The sequence below is a fragment of the Pantherophis guttatus genome, chromosome 5 (genome assembly GCF_059756535.1).
Source record: "Pantherophis guttatus breed Tessera chromosome 5, ASM5975653v1, whole genome shotgun sequence".
Classification (NCBI taxonomy): domain Eukaryota; kingdom Metazoa; phylum Chordata; class Lepidosauria; order Squamata; family Colubridae; genus Pantherophis; species Pantherophis guttatus.
The window spans coordinates 86,932,955-86,948,843 of record NC_142067.1 but is presented as its reverse complement, the minus strand read 5'-3'; the positions used below and the strand labels follow the sequence as shown (position 1 = coordinate 86,948,843).

General features: G+C 43.8%; 1 long non-coding RNA gene across 1 annotated transcript; it reads left to right on the top strand.

The window, feature by feature from the left end:
* Positions 1 to 315: 315 nt before the first annotated feature.
* On the top strand, positions 316 to 13,411 carry LOC148113506 (uncharacterized). Its single transcript, XR_015728271.1, has 2 exons — positions 316 to 487; positions 12,492 to 13,411. It is a non-coding gene; the product is annotated as an uncharacterized LOC148113506 (long non-coding RNA).
* The last annotated feature ends 2,478 nt before the right edge of the window (positions 13,412 to 15,889 follow it).

The window sequence follows — 15,889 nt, the reverse complement described above, 5'->3', positions numbered from 1 at the left end:
AATGTTTGTTATGAATAATGTTTTAGATTTTTTTTAATTATACAAATAGAAAAATAGAAACCAAAATGAGGTCTTTTCTGAAGATCTGTAAGAATGAAGAGCTTGTAAAAAGCATGCTGCATGTTAAAAATTTTATGGTGTGAAGCCAGTAGTTAATGCCGCTAAATAGGAAAAGAGCAAAAGTTAATCTATATTTTAAATATATTTTAAATGTATTCTAAGCATTTCAATTGAAACTGGGGTTTCCCAAGGCAACAAGAATGTTTGGATCAACATTCTAAGAAATAAAACTGCCCCCCCCAAAAAAAATGACCAGTAAAAAGAATCATCTGTAGTCATACTTGAGTTCTTTTAGTCTAGTCAAGACAAGTCTCAACAAGATTAGTTTTGAGCAAAGTTCCTGATTTTGGTGAGAACTGGGAGAACAACTGTTCTACTGAGGAGAACACTATCTTCAAAATGATTATTTTATTGAAAGCTTGACCAGGTGGTTATATTTTTTTTATCTCATGTATTTTTCCATTTTTTAAATAACTCATGAATTAAGCTAACTTGTTTTGAAAAGAGTTGAAGCAGACCAGAACAACTAAATATACAAAACTCAGAATTTAGAAGAAGAGATAGGATTGTTTGAGCTATTGATCAAAAAGATAGGTACAAAGGAATGAAAGATAAAAACTGAGGATACAATTGATATACTTACTATTCTTTGGGGAAATAATAGATTTACTTGTGACATCTCTACAATGATGTGATTAAAGTTTGCCTTAAAAGGTCAATGATGTAGTCTGATGGTAGCCATGTACCTTGTGGCTTGTTCTAGTCCCCTGGTACATTGTAGTGAAATCTGGATTACTATGGGAATCTGAAAATATTATCCATATCCCAACTTCTAGATCTCTCCAATCTGAAACCAGTAGATGTGAATACATCAACTGCTTTTACTTTCCTTGTTAGGTCTCTAATGTCCTTTACATTCTTATAATTAATTCACAGAAATTAGGTGTAAGATTTCATGGAGGAATTGACTGTGAAAACTTCATTTCCCCTAATGATTAGGGTTAACCCACCTGGTGTGATTGTGTTTTGCCATAATATGTGATAAAAAGATTTGATTGGGTTAATGGCTACCTAGCTTAGTGGATATATAAGAATAAATATGTCAGTATAAAATAACAAAAAAAAATTACATTCTTTGCTTTAGGTTAAAAAAAAATGCCATCATTTTTTCTGGTAGAATGCTGATACCTAAATCTCCAAAGAATTACAATTTAATTAAACTTAAGTTGCTGCTTCTCCAAATTCTTCTTCCTGCTTTTTCCACTGGGCATCTGCCCTGAAGTCTTGTATTTCCTGTTTTTCTGCCCGTCTTATTCTGAGTAACTCCTCTGGAATTGGTAAGCATATCTTACTTATCAAAGGCAGCCAGTGATCATTCCGGTTCTATGACATTTACATTGCTGATATGTTGCCTATCATGGTTCGTGAAATGAGCATTTACCTAGCACTTTTTAGTAACAAGCTCTAGACCAGATTAGCAATTTACTTATATGATATTAACTGTAATAATATTACTAGTTATCTTTCTACTGTCTGCCCTATCTATAAAACATCCCCCCCCCACACACATTTTCTCTCCAGCTCTATTTAAAAACAAATTACTGTCATAATAACGTAGAAAGTATCACTCAGAAGTATCAATCAGAAGCAGAAGCTTGGAAGCTATTCTGAATTTCTAAAAACAATTCCAGTGATAACTTCCCTCCCTCCCCAGGCAAAGACAAAAGAATATTTGCCACAAGAAATAAATTACTTCACAATTTTAACACAGCTCTGTTTTTGTAAATCTCATGTTCTATGTGCCATATTTTATGGAGCTCAGGTTAAAAGTTTTACTCTTATGAAAGATATTTTTTAATAGTCGAATGTTAACCAATATTCCCTCTCTTTCTCTATACTCTCTCTCTCTCATACACACACACACACACACATACATGTATATGGAGAGAAGGGAGGGAGGGAGGGAGAGAGAGTGCATATATAAAGAAAACAATATAATACAGATATTCCTATTTCTAAAAGTTGGCAATATGTGATTATTATCCCTCATAACTGCAGGTAGTCCTCAATTTATGACCCCAATTGAGCCCAAATATTCTGTTGAGATATTTATTAAGTGAGTTTTGCCCCATTTTACGACCTTTCTTGCCGCAATTGTTAAGTGAATCACTGCAGTTGATAAATTAGTAATCTAGTTGTTAAGTGGCTTCCCCATTGACTTTGCTTGTCACAATAGAATATTTTTTCAGTGTTTCGATCAGAAATTATATTTATTTTTTTCTGAATGACTATTACTATAGGTGATTATACAATGCATTGTATAATCACCTATAGTAATAGTCATTCAGAAAAAAATAAATATAATTTCTGATCGAAACACTGAAAAAATATTCTATTTTTAGGTAAAACTTTGTGGACTTCATTTGACAAAGGCAAGTAAGGCCAGACGTATGTCCATGTTTTGTCTCACTGAAACATCTAAGAACATGAACCAATAAGACCATGTGTTGACGAGTAGAACCAGACATAAATGTCCTTTGTAAAAATGATCTTATAAAAGTTACTTGCCATCTCAGGCTGCAGTTATATAACATAATGACATAGCCTACAGAAGTCTGTAATAAAAAGAAAGTCTTCGATGGTTTGCTGCTGCAAATCTTAAAAGAGTTCATAGAACCGTGTTGGTGAACCTATGGCACGCGTGCCGAAAGTGGCACGCAGAGCCATTCCTCCGGGCACGCAAAGCCATCGCCCGTTGTTCTTCTGGGTCCCGGTATGCCGGTCATCTGGTTTTCATCTGCACGGGCGTGCCAAAAATTGGAAGAGCAGCCGCCCATTGCACATGCGCACTCCAGGAAAACTATCTTCCCATTTCCAGAGTGCACATGCACACCGGCCAGCTGGTCTGGTTTCTGGCACACATGCGCACACAAAGGCCAGCAATTGGCGCGCGTGCCAAAAGATGCAGAGGAAATCCTGGCGGTCACTTCCTAAAGGAGCAGAGCAAGGTAAGCCAGAGATTCCCTCCCTCCCTGCCCGCGCGAGCTACTTGTGCGGTCCCAGGCAGTCTAGACCACCGGTGGACCAGCAGCCTTTTGCCCATGCTGCTCCCCCAGTCAGAAGGGGGTGCGGGGAAACATGCGAGGAGGCCGCGGTTGCTGCCAGCTGGGCCTGCCTGCCTTCTCCGGTTAGTGGGCGGCTGAGGCTTGCAATGAATGGCGCAAGCAGGACTGCAGCTCCGCCCCTGGGCTGTAAATGTGCCTTGCAGGAGCGGAGGCTCAGGAGAGTCAAACCCTCCTGCCTGCCTTACGACGGGCCTTTCCAAGGCAGGGCTGGGCTTTCCAACCTTGGCAACTTTGAGAACTCTGGGAGTTCTCAAAGTCCATAAATCTTAAGGTTGCCAAGGTTGGAGAGCCCTGTTCCAAAGGGCACCTGCAACCTGTGACTGAAGGTGCTGGAGTTGTGGCTGTGCCGGCCATCCCGTCCCCCCCCCACCCCATTCGGCTCCCTTAGCCCCAGCCACCCCCTCCCGCCATCGGGCTCAGCGCCTGCAATCGCCACAGGTGGGAATCATCTGCGCTGCCAGCGGATCCCAGGTTTCCTCCTCACTGCGCTCTGAGGGACCCAGCAAGGGAGCATCAGGACCCCAGCCATGCTGCACTTTCCCCCAAGGCGGCCCCAGCTGGACCACTGCCCAGCCCGGTGAGCAGAGAGCGAAGGGGCGGCATCTCTGGCCAGCCCGGCACCTGCTCTCTGCTTGGAGGACCCGCTACCCGCTGTTGTCTTTAGGAACGGTGCTGAGCTGAGCTGCCCCGGGAGGAGCGGCCGCGAACCGGCGCTGCACTCTTGGCCTCCGACTGAGGGAGTCAGCCTTCCCCAACGCACAGGGAGAGGCAACCCGGTGCAAAGCAGCGGCCCTGGCCTCGCTGGCGTGGGGCAGAGGGATCATGGGGGAGTTTGTGAGGGCTGCTCAGGGGGACCTTTGGGGAGGTTTCAGCAGCCAGAGATTGAATGAAAAAATCTGGAGAAGCTAATAAACTAAACAATTGATCTGATACAGAATTTTCAGGCAGCAGCATGGGCTGGGCCAGCCGCTGCCTGAAATGCAATGCACTTATCCCATGGCTTGTATAAACTGTTCCCGTCCCTTTCAAAATAGCCACCCGGCGCTTCCCTTGGGCGCTCAGGGCCAGCAAGAAGAAGGGGGAGAGAGGCAGGTGCGCCGGTGGAAACGGGCTTTGGCTGCTTGTTCTGCTGTGACCCTGAACCCTTGCTTGGGCTCCTCCCTGTTGCCGCCCGAAAATGTTTTCCTCCCTGGAAATGCACATTCCAGAGCCGAGCGCCCTTCTCCTCCTTCTCCACAGACTCACTTTCTCTTTCCTCTTGGCTAGATCTGCAGATTTCAGGTGGCAGCATGGGCTAGGACCAGCTGCTGCCTGAAATGCAATGCACTTATTCTGCGACTTGCATAAACTGCTCCCGCCCCTTTCAAAATAGCCACCCGGTGCTTCCCTCGGGCGCTCAGGTCCGGCAAGTGGCTTTTCTTCTGAGAAGGGGGAGGGAGAGGCAGGCGCACCGGTGGAGACAGGCTTTGGCTGTTCGTTCTGCTGCAATCCTGAACCTTTAATTGGCCTCCTCCCTGCTGGGTGCTGGGCTTCCCGGGAAGCCCCCTGCACCTTTGCTGCCTCTGTCAAAGCCTGATTACATAAGTGGCGTGGGGAAGTGTGGAGGTCGGGATTTGGTTGGCGAAGTGGGTGCTGCGCAGGGGGTGTAAGGCAAGGCACTGCCACCCGAAAATACTGTTGCCGTGATCTTGGCAAGCATTTTCGGGTGGCAGATCTAACCAAGAGGAAAGATATAGTGAGTCTGCGGAGGAGGAGGAGAAGGGCGCTCGGCTCTGGAATGTGCATTTCCAGGGAGGAAAGTATTTTCGGGTGGCAGCGGGGAGGAGCCCAAGCAAGGGTTCAGGGTCGCAGCAGAACAAGCAGCCAAAGCCCATCTCCGCCGACACACCTGCCTCTCCCCCCCTTCTTCTTGCCAGCCCTGAGCGCCAAGGGAAGCACCGAGTGGCTATTTTGAAAGGGACGGGAGCGGTTTATACAAGCTGCGGGATAAGTGCATTGCATTTCAGGCAGCGGCTGGTCCCAGCCCAAACAATTTAGGGCCGGAAAAGGAGACAGAAGCCAGGCACCATTTGTGTCTGGCATCTGCCTGCCAGTGGCGGAGCCAAACTAAACAGCGGGCCGTTATGGATGAAGCCAGGGACTTAACAGCAAAACGGGTAGCTTTCAAGGTAGCGTCCATGGAGAATTGGACCGCTGCCATGATCTTATTCAAGTCTTGCTTGACCCTTGCATCATCGGGGGATAATTTCTCCTGTAATTGACATAACCACAGTAACGTAATGCGGTTGAAGAAAGGATGCTGTGGTGGCAGCCCGAATCACCCAAGCCGAACTCTGATGAGACCGTTGAAGCACTAAATCAGAATGATGCTCCTCCAGCCGGAGGCCTTCGTCGGGATCACCAGGAACATTTGCGTTAGGTAGTAATGCGGCAACCGGGGTGTCAACAGATGGGACCTGAAGAAAAGACTCCAAGTCAGCCACAACAGTCAAATTCTTCATGTCGTTAGAAGATGGGGAAGGCGCTGATCCCACTGCTTTTTTATGACATTCAAAAACAGGGGCAGAGTTGGTATAGCCGTGACAGGCTTGGCAGGTTCCGCAAACAAGGGGTCCAAAGACCCCAGAGCAGGTGTTGAAGGCGGAGGGGAAGCCTCTGAAGTAAGTTGAGCGGTATTCAACACCTTGAACAGTAAAGAGCGAAACAAGGCTTGGGGAAACAGGCTCGGTGAATGCAGGTTGATCCGGGGGAAGGTCCTCATCTTCAGATAAGCCTTGTTCACCAGAGTTCATGTCAGCCAAAGATGATGAATGGCTGTGGGAGCCTGTAGGAGAAGCAGTCTGAATGATAGTCCTCAGGATTCTCCCGTTCTGGAGAAGCTGAAGCAACTGACCTCTCTGACCCATTCCCACTGGGCAGCCAGAAACCTGCCGCCAATGATCATTGAACTGCGGAATCGATAAGATACTGTAGCTGCTGAGGCATCATCTGACAAGTAACCACATCCTGAGGAGGCTTGACCACAGACCCCAAAGCCGTATTAGTCTCAGAGGCATCATGGGGGACCACAGGGCCTGGGATTGCCGATGGAGCGTCAGTTGAGTCACTTGACCCCCACAAGTCCTGAGTCAGGATGGTTATGGGGCAGTCCTGAAGTGACATCTGATCCTGTGTCACAGGCCTGGGAGACACCACAACATCAGGGTTCCTGGGAATGGCCGGACCCTGGTCAGGTGCCAGAGGAGCAGCTTTGTCACAAAGCTTTTTTAACACCTTGTCTCTGCGCCGTTCATCTTTAGAAGATGTTAAAGGCTGTTTACGTGGCTTGTGCTGTGAGCATGATGACTGGACGGAGATAGCCAGCTTAGCTGAGGCCTGAGCAGATGACCTATGAGTGGTAGATAGGTCATCAAAATGGGCATCCCCTCGAGCCCCAGTTCTGCGGCCGTGCTTGGATTTTTCCAAGGACTTAGGCATTGGGCCAAAGGCAGTATGTCCTCAGCAAGATTCCCATGGCAAGGGACCAAAGTTGATAATGGGCCAGTAATGAAGCAGTCCCTGACAGTTCACAACATCAGATGCTGGCTGGAGGCGACAAAATGGTGGCCGGCAACACAATAAGCAAACAAAATGGCGGCCGGCAATGCGCAGAGGAGAGAAAGCTCCACCGATCCAAAATGGCGGCCAGCAAGGTGCTGAGGAGAAACGGGAGCGCAAAAACTCCACTGCTGCTGCCACACCCAGAACCACAGATAACAGTTGTCCAGGGACGAAAAGCCAAGGGTGCCACGGGAGCGCAACGCTCTGCTCCAAATCACCCTTGCCTGCCAATACGGGAGCGCGAAGCCCCTCTTAATATTGCTCCCAGCGGCTGCAAGGCAGACAGTAGAATGAAGAGAGCGGGAGCGCGAAAGCTCCTCCAAAGATGCTCACAGCGGCTGCAATGACAAAGACGGGTAGTGAGAAAAAACTTGCGCCACGAACCGGGGAGGAGAGCGATTGTTAACAGCAATGAGTCCCAATTGACAGCTAGCCATGCTCTCCGGGAGCGCGAAAAACTCCACACTAACTCCGCTGGTTTTTGGGAGTGTTACAACTCGGCTGACAGTAAATTCGATGTTTAGGGAGTGTCAAGCTCCGTGATTTTCAGGAGGGCAGTGTCAACAAATTGTCCAAGGTATAGTAAGGGGGCAATCAAACACGGCACCACCACCCCCAGGCTACAACAAAGAGCCTGTGGGGAAAGCACACAGTCTTTATACAGAGGAACTCACGATACGTAGTCAGAGCAGTCCAAGTCAGAAACCAGAGAACAAAAAAACATGAAGAGGGGAGGCAAATCGTAGTCAAAAACAATCCAAAGTCAAAGCCAAAAATCCAACCATGAGATAGGAGAAAGAAGGTAATAATTTGACTAAAAGTAGAGCAAGAGACCCACATGCCTGTCCAGACTGACCGACTGAGTCAAAAGCTGGATCTGCATATAAATCAAATTTTAAAAAAAATGGTTAGATAAGAGGAAGAATGCCAAAAACAAGGGATAATGAATGTCTGGAAATGTACATATCAATGTATATTAATATATCAATATATTGAACTTGTGAATGTAATATTGGTTTATTAAATACATGCATAGTTGATTAGGAAGTAAAATACTGTATACTTGATACATAATGAAGTAGGAGATATGTAAATTTCTATATAGAGGAAGGAATAATTACTTATTAACTTGAATTTGATGTAAATGTTAGAAACCAGAGACGTTGAGCAATGTCCATTGTTTTACTTTTAAATCTAATAAAATAATATTTTTTTTAACCAGAAAATAAGCCCTAATGCGTCTTTTGGAGCAAAAATTAATATAAGACCCAGTCTTGTTTTCGGGGAAACACGGCATTAACACAGTGTGTTTGTATGTTTCTAGCCATAATGGCAATTCTTTACAAAGCCATTTCATGCCTATAAAAATAATTTGTACTTCCAGAAATAAATGGTCTTGCTCATTCACTTCAACCTAAATATTACAAAATATGACTCCCAGTGAAAAATACAGTCTTCGTCTAATCTCCTTTTTAAAAAAAAATGAGCATAGTTTAATGGTAGCGAATAAACTTTATAGACAATACCATGATCAACCTCTGGTGTATCAGGTAAAATTTGTAAAAGAGGCCCTTGAAACCCTTGCAAACTGTATCAGTCTACACAGACTTGCATATGACCCATTTCTTTGAGTATAGATAAACATCCTATGTACCAGTGATCTCTATTGAAGCCTGGCATGTCCTACTCCTGAAATGCGTATTTGAATTATGCCTCTGGAATGAGTTGCCTACTGAGCTCCGGACGGTTCCTGATCTCTGCTCCTTCCGTCGGGACCTGAAGACTTGGCTGTTCAAGCAAATAGGCTGACTCTGATTCTGGGTTTTATTATTTATTAGTTAATTTGGTTTAAAATGGGATTTTGTTGTACATGTTTTTAACTTGTGTTCGCCACTCTGAGTCCTTCTGGAGAAGGGCAGCATATAAATAGATGAAATAAATAAATAAATAAATAAATTTGAGTCTTGTTACAGTTTAACAAGGAAACTCTTAAGAATGAGAGGACAAATTAAAACCAGAAAGCCCATCACAGAAAATTTTACAATTTTTCTTAATTCAATAAAGTTCATAACCAGGTCAACTGACGAGAGCTGGTCTACAACCTGTAATTATTTCACTACCATAGTCTAAATTAGAGTGCACCATTTAGGTACCGTATTTTCCGGCGTATAAGATGACTTTTTAACACATGAAAATCTTCTCAAAAGTCGGGGGTCATCTTATACGCCGGGTGTCATTCTCCTGTAACCAGGCAGACCAGCCCGAAAGGCTCTGATGAGCCTTAAATGGCTCTGGCGATCCAAGCTCTGACGATCTGCTAATCAGGCAACTCAGCTGGGATCGCCAGACCCATGGAGAAGGGAAAAACTTTTCCCCCTCCAGCTTGCTTACCTTAGCTCAGTGGTTGGGGGTCAAACAACCCTTTCACAGGGGTTTTGCAGGTGGTGCAATACAGAAAAAATGAATGGTGCTGTTGTGGCAGTGGGGGAGGGGGCAGCAGAAGCGGGAAGAAGCGGCGTTTGCGATGGCTGGAAGCTGTGAGAGTGAAGCACTACTTTCATTTGTACGGCAACAGCATTCCGCCTTGGTATATTTGTGTCAGCCAGTGGCACAAGGCAGCCCTCCTCTCCTGCTGCCTGGGACTCAGAGTGGTAAATGGTGTCTGATCCGGAGAGCAGCTGGATTTTGCTCTCTAATCCGGATACCAGATTGGCCCCCTGCAAACTCTCGTCTCTTGAGGAGCGCTCCCTGAAGCGGGGCTGGAAACTTTGGTTGGGCTGCTTGAGAGAGGAGAGCTTGCAGGGGGGCGATCTGGTGTCTGCAATGGAGAGCAAAATCCGGCTTTTTCTCTCCGCTGTAAGAGCGCTGTAAGAGCGGCAGCCCTCATCTCCTAATGCTTTTTCTCTCCGCTGTAAGAGCGCTGTAAGAGCGGCAGCCCTCATCTCCTAATGCTTGGGACTCGGAGCGGTAAATGGTGACTGGTCCGGGGAGCAGTTGGATTTTGCTCTCCATTGCGGACGCCAGATCAGCCCCCTGCAAGATCTCATCTCTCGAGGAGCCCGACCAAAGTTTCCAGCCCCGCTTCAGGGAGCGCTCCTCGAAAGATGAGATCTTGCAGGGGGCTGATCTGGCGTCCGCAATGGAGAGCAAAATCCAGCTGCTCCCCGGACCAGTCACCATTTACCGCTCTGAGTCCCAAGCAGCAGGAAACGAAGGCTGCCTTGCGCCGCAAACATACCAAGGCAGAATTCTGATGCTGCACTTTCAGCAGACAGATGAGGGCTGCCTTGGCCATCAGCTGGCGCAAATATACCAAGGCGAATGCTCATGCCACACAAGTTCAAGTAGTGCTTCGCTCCCACACTTCTTCCGGCCCTCAGTCTCTCAGGGAGATGCTTGACTTCCTCTCAGCCCCAAGACACTGGCTGGCCCATGAGATGAGAGAGAGAGAGAATGAGAGAGAAAGAGAAAGAATCAGAATGAGACACAGAGAGAAAGAGACAAAGGATAAAAGAGAGAATGAGAGAGAGAGAGAATCAGAATGAGACAGAGAGAGAAAGAGACAAAGAATAAAAGAGAAAGATAGAATGAAAGAGAATGAGAGAAAGAGACAGAGAGAATCAGAGAGAGAGAGTGAGAGAGAGAGAATGAGAGACAGAGAAAGAGACAGAGAATCAAAGAGAATCAGAGAATCAGAGAAAATGAAAGAGAGAGAGAGAAAAAATGAAAGAGAATCAGAATGAGAGAATCAGAATGAGAGGGAGAGAGTGGGGAGAGAGAGAAAGAGAAAGAGGGGGAGGGAGAAAGAGAAAGAGTGGGGGGAGAGAGAAAGGGGGCCAGAGAGAAAGAGAGAATGAGAGAGAGTGGGGGGAGAGAGAAAGAGTGGGAGAAAGAGAGAGAGAAAGAGGGGGGAGAAAGAGAATGAGAGAGAAAGAGTGGGAGAGAGAGAGAAAGAGAATGAGAAAGAGGGGGGAGAAAGAGAATGAGAGAGAGGGGGGAGAGAAAGAGAAAGAGTGGGGGAAAGAAAGAATGAGAAAGAGAGGGGGAGAGAGAAAGAGAATGAGAGAGTGGGGGAGAGGGGGGAAGAGAGAAAGAGAGAAAGAGAAAGAGTGGGAGAGAAAGAAAGAGAGGGAGAGAGAGAGAGAACGCGAAAATGAGAGAGAGAGAAAGAGAGAATGAGAGAGAAAGAGTGGGAGACAGAGAGAGAGAGACAGAGAGGAGGGAGAGTGCCTGAAGGACCCCATCCTGTACTGGGAGGCCAGGTGCTTCAGCAAGCGGCACACTGGATTCGTATTAGTGGTCCGCGAAATTTAAAATTATGAAGTTGGTGGTCCCTGAGGTCCAAAAGGTTGGGGACCCCTGACCTAAGACCATCGGAAAACACATATTTTTGATGGTTTTAGGAATAACTTTATCGTTGGGGGTCACCAAACATGAGGAACTGTATTAAAGGGTCGCGGCATTAGGAAGGTTCAGAACCACTGCCTTAGCTACTTGCCTTGCTTCGCTTGCCTGAATCCATTCCATCAGCAAGCAACTCCCTGCCTGCAATCAAGCAGGCAGGGAGTTGTGGACTTCAACTCCCAGAATTCCTCAGCCAGCAAAACAAAGCTGGCTGAGGAATTCTGGGAGTTGAAGTCTACAAGTCTTAAAGTTGCCAAGGTTGGAGACCCCTGTTCTATTGGGTAAGTTTTTTTCCCCTTTGGGATCTTTAAAAAAAAATAGTTAATTGGGGTTTTTTTTAGTTGTTCTTTTTTAGACCTAGCCATTTAAAGTTTAGGAAGTTTTAACTTTAGCTTTCATATAAAAATAAAATAAAATAAAATAAAATAATATTTGTGCAGCTTTCTGAGATTTAGTGTGTTTTTGTAGTGTTTCACTCTAACTACACAAACACACAAAATCTCACAAAGCTGTATGTGGAATTTTGTGTGTGTAAAGTGTGAAAGTTGTTTTTTGGGGCTTTTTGTGGCTGTGTGAGGTTCCTGCTTGTTGCAGGGGCCATTTGGGGTATAGCACAGCTGCTTTTACATTGTGGGTGAGCCAGTTGATGTTTTTTTAATTTTTATTTGGTGTGCGTTGGAAGAGGGGTAGTCTTATACGGCGAGTATAGCCCAAACCCTACATTTTAACAGGAAAATTTGGGGGTCGTCTTATACGCTCAGTCGTCTTATACGCCGGAAAATACGGTAGTTAGCCATACATGTTAGTAAAGATTCACCATTCTAAAATCTTTTGAAAGAAATAAAGCTATGAAACTAGGATATAATTGAGAATATAATAAGTTTTGCTGGGGGAATAGGAGTTAGCTATTAATAATAAAAATTCTTTGTGATGCCCAATGTGTAATTTTGTTCTATGAATCAATATTGCAACTCTATTTAAGATTTTCATACATTTGATACTTTTAATTTTATTTTTCGGTCACCCAATAATAGGTTGGGTGTTTCTGAGTGTTTATAAAAAAAAGGTTAGAATGATTCATACAATAATATAACAATTAGATTTTTTTTTAAAAAAAAGAAGCTATTCTAAAACACCGAAATAGATATTTAAACATTAAGAGCAACATCCAGTTAATACTAATTCAAGCTAGTAAATAGATCTATGATAGTATAAAAATAACTGCAGTGATAGTGATTAGAAATGTGATAAATGGGAGTAAAAATATTGAAGAATTACAACAATTCATCACATATTTTTCAGCACTCTTTGCTTTTGTGTGAAGTTTCTAAAATGATGCCTACAGAGACAACTGAGGAACAAGCATCACAGGAGACAACGCATATTCTGCAACTGACTGGATTTTCAACAGGAGCTATGGGCTGCATCCTCTTGCCGATTACAGTACACCACTCAGACTGGAGGTTGTTGTTTTTTGAAAAAAGTAGCCATTATAAACCAGGTGTTGCTCGGTTGGGAATATGGAAGATCTGCTTTCCTCCGAATTCAATGGAATCTGATGAATACGTGTTGCATTGTTGTCATGATTTTGACCTTTTGGAAAAATTCTTCCCAATAGAAATGAAGCTTGGTCAGATATTGATGTTCATTGGCTCCTTATTGGCATTTTGGGGACTGTTGTTTGCATTCCTAATTCCATGGATATATTTTCAAAAATATATCCGGATTAGATGGCTGCCTTTGATTGGAGGCACCTTGTGTGTGATTTCTGGCATCTGTGTCTTTGTTTCCATTAGCTGGAATGTCTATTCTGTATTTAGAAATGAAAGCATATCTTTCCCCTCTTCTTTTCATTTGCCCTCAAAGCCCTTTCAACAAAAAAATGGGGGTGCTGTTTACTTAGGATATTTGTCAAGCATTCTGTTATTTCTGAGTGGGTTTTCTACTTTATTTCATATGACTCTGATAACAAAAAGTTCAGTTACATTTAGATCAAGTAGAATTTCACCTGGATAGAAGAGAATCATCCTCCAAATTACTATTGAATAAGATTTCTAAGTTCATATATAGACCAGTTTATACTCACATATACAACAAATTAGTTAAATAGGTTAAATAATGATCATATAATTTAATAGTTTTCTTAATCTTAAGGATTTATATTGCTGTGTAATTAATAGCTCTTAAGTACATTGCAACTAATAAAAGTATTTATAAACATACATTGAATTTTCTTATCCTTTAAAAAATTCAGTTTAAATACAGAATCAAATATAACAAGTAAAAAAAATGGATTGTTATTTAAATATCTCCAGTGCAACTTAGATCTAAAAAATACTTTTTTTAAAAATTCAGACAGTTTCTTTATATGCTTATACAGTACAACCAAGAAGACTCCTACATCTGAGTTCCAATTGTAGAAAAGAAGGGAAAATAGGAATGTGTGTATATGTGAGTGTGTCTATTTTGTGAGATAAAACCTTGCAATTTGAAGATGGAAATTATGGTGGTAGACTAGAAGCAAGGATATAGAGGTTCATGGGAAACATCATGTAACATTCTGAATTTTTAAAAGACATTTTTAAGGAAGATGCTCAAGGATGTTAGGATTCAGATAGTACAATTCTGTTTCTCATCCAAACAGCTTTAAGAGAAGAAAAGGAATTAATTGGTATAAATAGAACAAACAAGCAAACGTTGATAATTTACAGAATTCTTAATAAATTCCTCTGTCCAAGTTTGTTAAAAACTATATTCCATCCTCTGATTTGCTGCTTGCAATGGCAATACCCATATCATAAACATATTAAAAATCTAAGATGCTAAGGTTGACTTCTCTATGGCATAGGGATCTGTGGCTATCACAACGTAGTTTCTAAAAAAAAAAAAAAAATCAGACAAATCAGGGGCTCTACTTGTATGCCCAGATATCTTTCTAATTCTTTAGTAAGACTAGAAATTATGTCTAATCAGGTTTTCTTTGGAAGTTCTCTAGATGTTTTAATTTTGCAAGAACTTCCTCCATATGACTAATAAAATCTAAGACTCGGTGGATTCTTCACACAATATTTGGTCTGAATTAGCTATGATTAACCTCTTTCGGAGATAATACAGTATGTCTCAACTAAATTTGTAAAAGGGTTAAGCTTTGCTCCAAAACCTACAGTTTAGGTATGCTAGGGAGAGCATTCGTAGCACCCAGAGCACTTTTCACATTAATAATCATATCAGGCAGTTGAAGAAGTTGCAAGTATATCAGACAGTCAAAACAGAGAAAAGGGCATTGGAAGAATATCTGAAGGACAGTGAAGAAGTTGTGCTGAAGCTAGTATACCAGGAATCATTACTGACCAGTGGAGAGGCCAAACTGGCTTGACAAGAAAGACCAAATGGAGAATAGAATTCTGGCTGGCATGAAAATGGGGAGAAAGGAGAGAGATGGGCACTGGGGGTGGGGAGGGAAAGAAGCGTGCAGGAGAAAAATGGATTATATTTTTTTTTTGGTGAAGCTTTGCAACTACCAACCTAGACTTTGTTTATCTCTTTTAGTTTTGGTATACAGAAGAAAACATCCTCTGGCCAATGTTTGACCTCTAGTTACCTAGCTACAAGGGGGGTGGGTGGGATCTAGGATTTGTTTCAATTTGATGTTTTGCACAATTTTGCAAATACAGCTTTCCTGACTTCAGCTATATTCAAAGGGCCAGTTGCATGTGACGTTCGTCCATCGTGTTCGAAGAGGACCTTGACATCTAACAGATGATGGGCTGTCCACGATGTGTCCACAGGTGGCTGGTAAGGCCTATACAGACATGAAATGTTCTGCCACATGTCGGGCAGACATGTGTGGGCACCATTGTTACAGCATTGGCTTTGTGGAGTGCTCGCTTCTCTTGTGCTATGGTTATTCTTCTGTCCTCAAATGTCTGACAGCCTTGGTGGATCAGCATGCGCCATGTCGATCGATCTTCTGCCAGGGTTTCCCAGGAAATGGTGTCAATATCCAGGGACTTGAAGGAGGCTTTCAACGTGTCTTTGTATCGCTTTCTTTGTCCCCTGTGCGATCACTTTCCTTTAGACCAGGGATGGGTTCTAAAATTTTTTACTACAGGTTCTGTGGGCGTGGCTTATTTTGTGGGTGTGGCTTGATGGTCATGTGACAATTATTTAGGATTTAGCAGAGGTACTGGTCTACCAGGCTTTTAACTGCTTTCAGAGCTGTACCGATCTACCCATTTATTTTGCAGGCACTGGTCTACCCATTTATTTTTGCAGGCACTGATCTACTCATGTATTTTTGTAGGCACTGATCTACTCATTTATTTTGCAGGCACCGGTCTACTCATTTGTTTTCTTTTAACACTGATCAGCTGTAGGGCGGCCCTTTGAAGCCCCACTGCAAGAATTTAAACAGTTTTTTTTCCCTCTAGCCATCAGCTGGGACTCAGGAGGCAGCAATAGATTGGGGGCAGGGCCAAATAAAAGGTAAGAATAATGCGGGGGTGGGGCGGGGGAACAGGGGGGCAGAACCGGTTCAGTGACATCATATCGTCACCGCTACCAGCTCGGCAGAATCGGGCCGAACCAGGAGGAACCCATCACTGTTTGAGACGGCTCACCATAGAGGAGCTGTTTAAGGATGTGATGGTCTGGCATCCCTACAACATGGACTGCTCAGCGTGTCTGGGCTTTCATCAGCA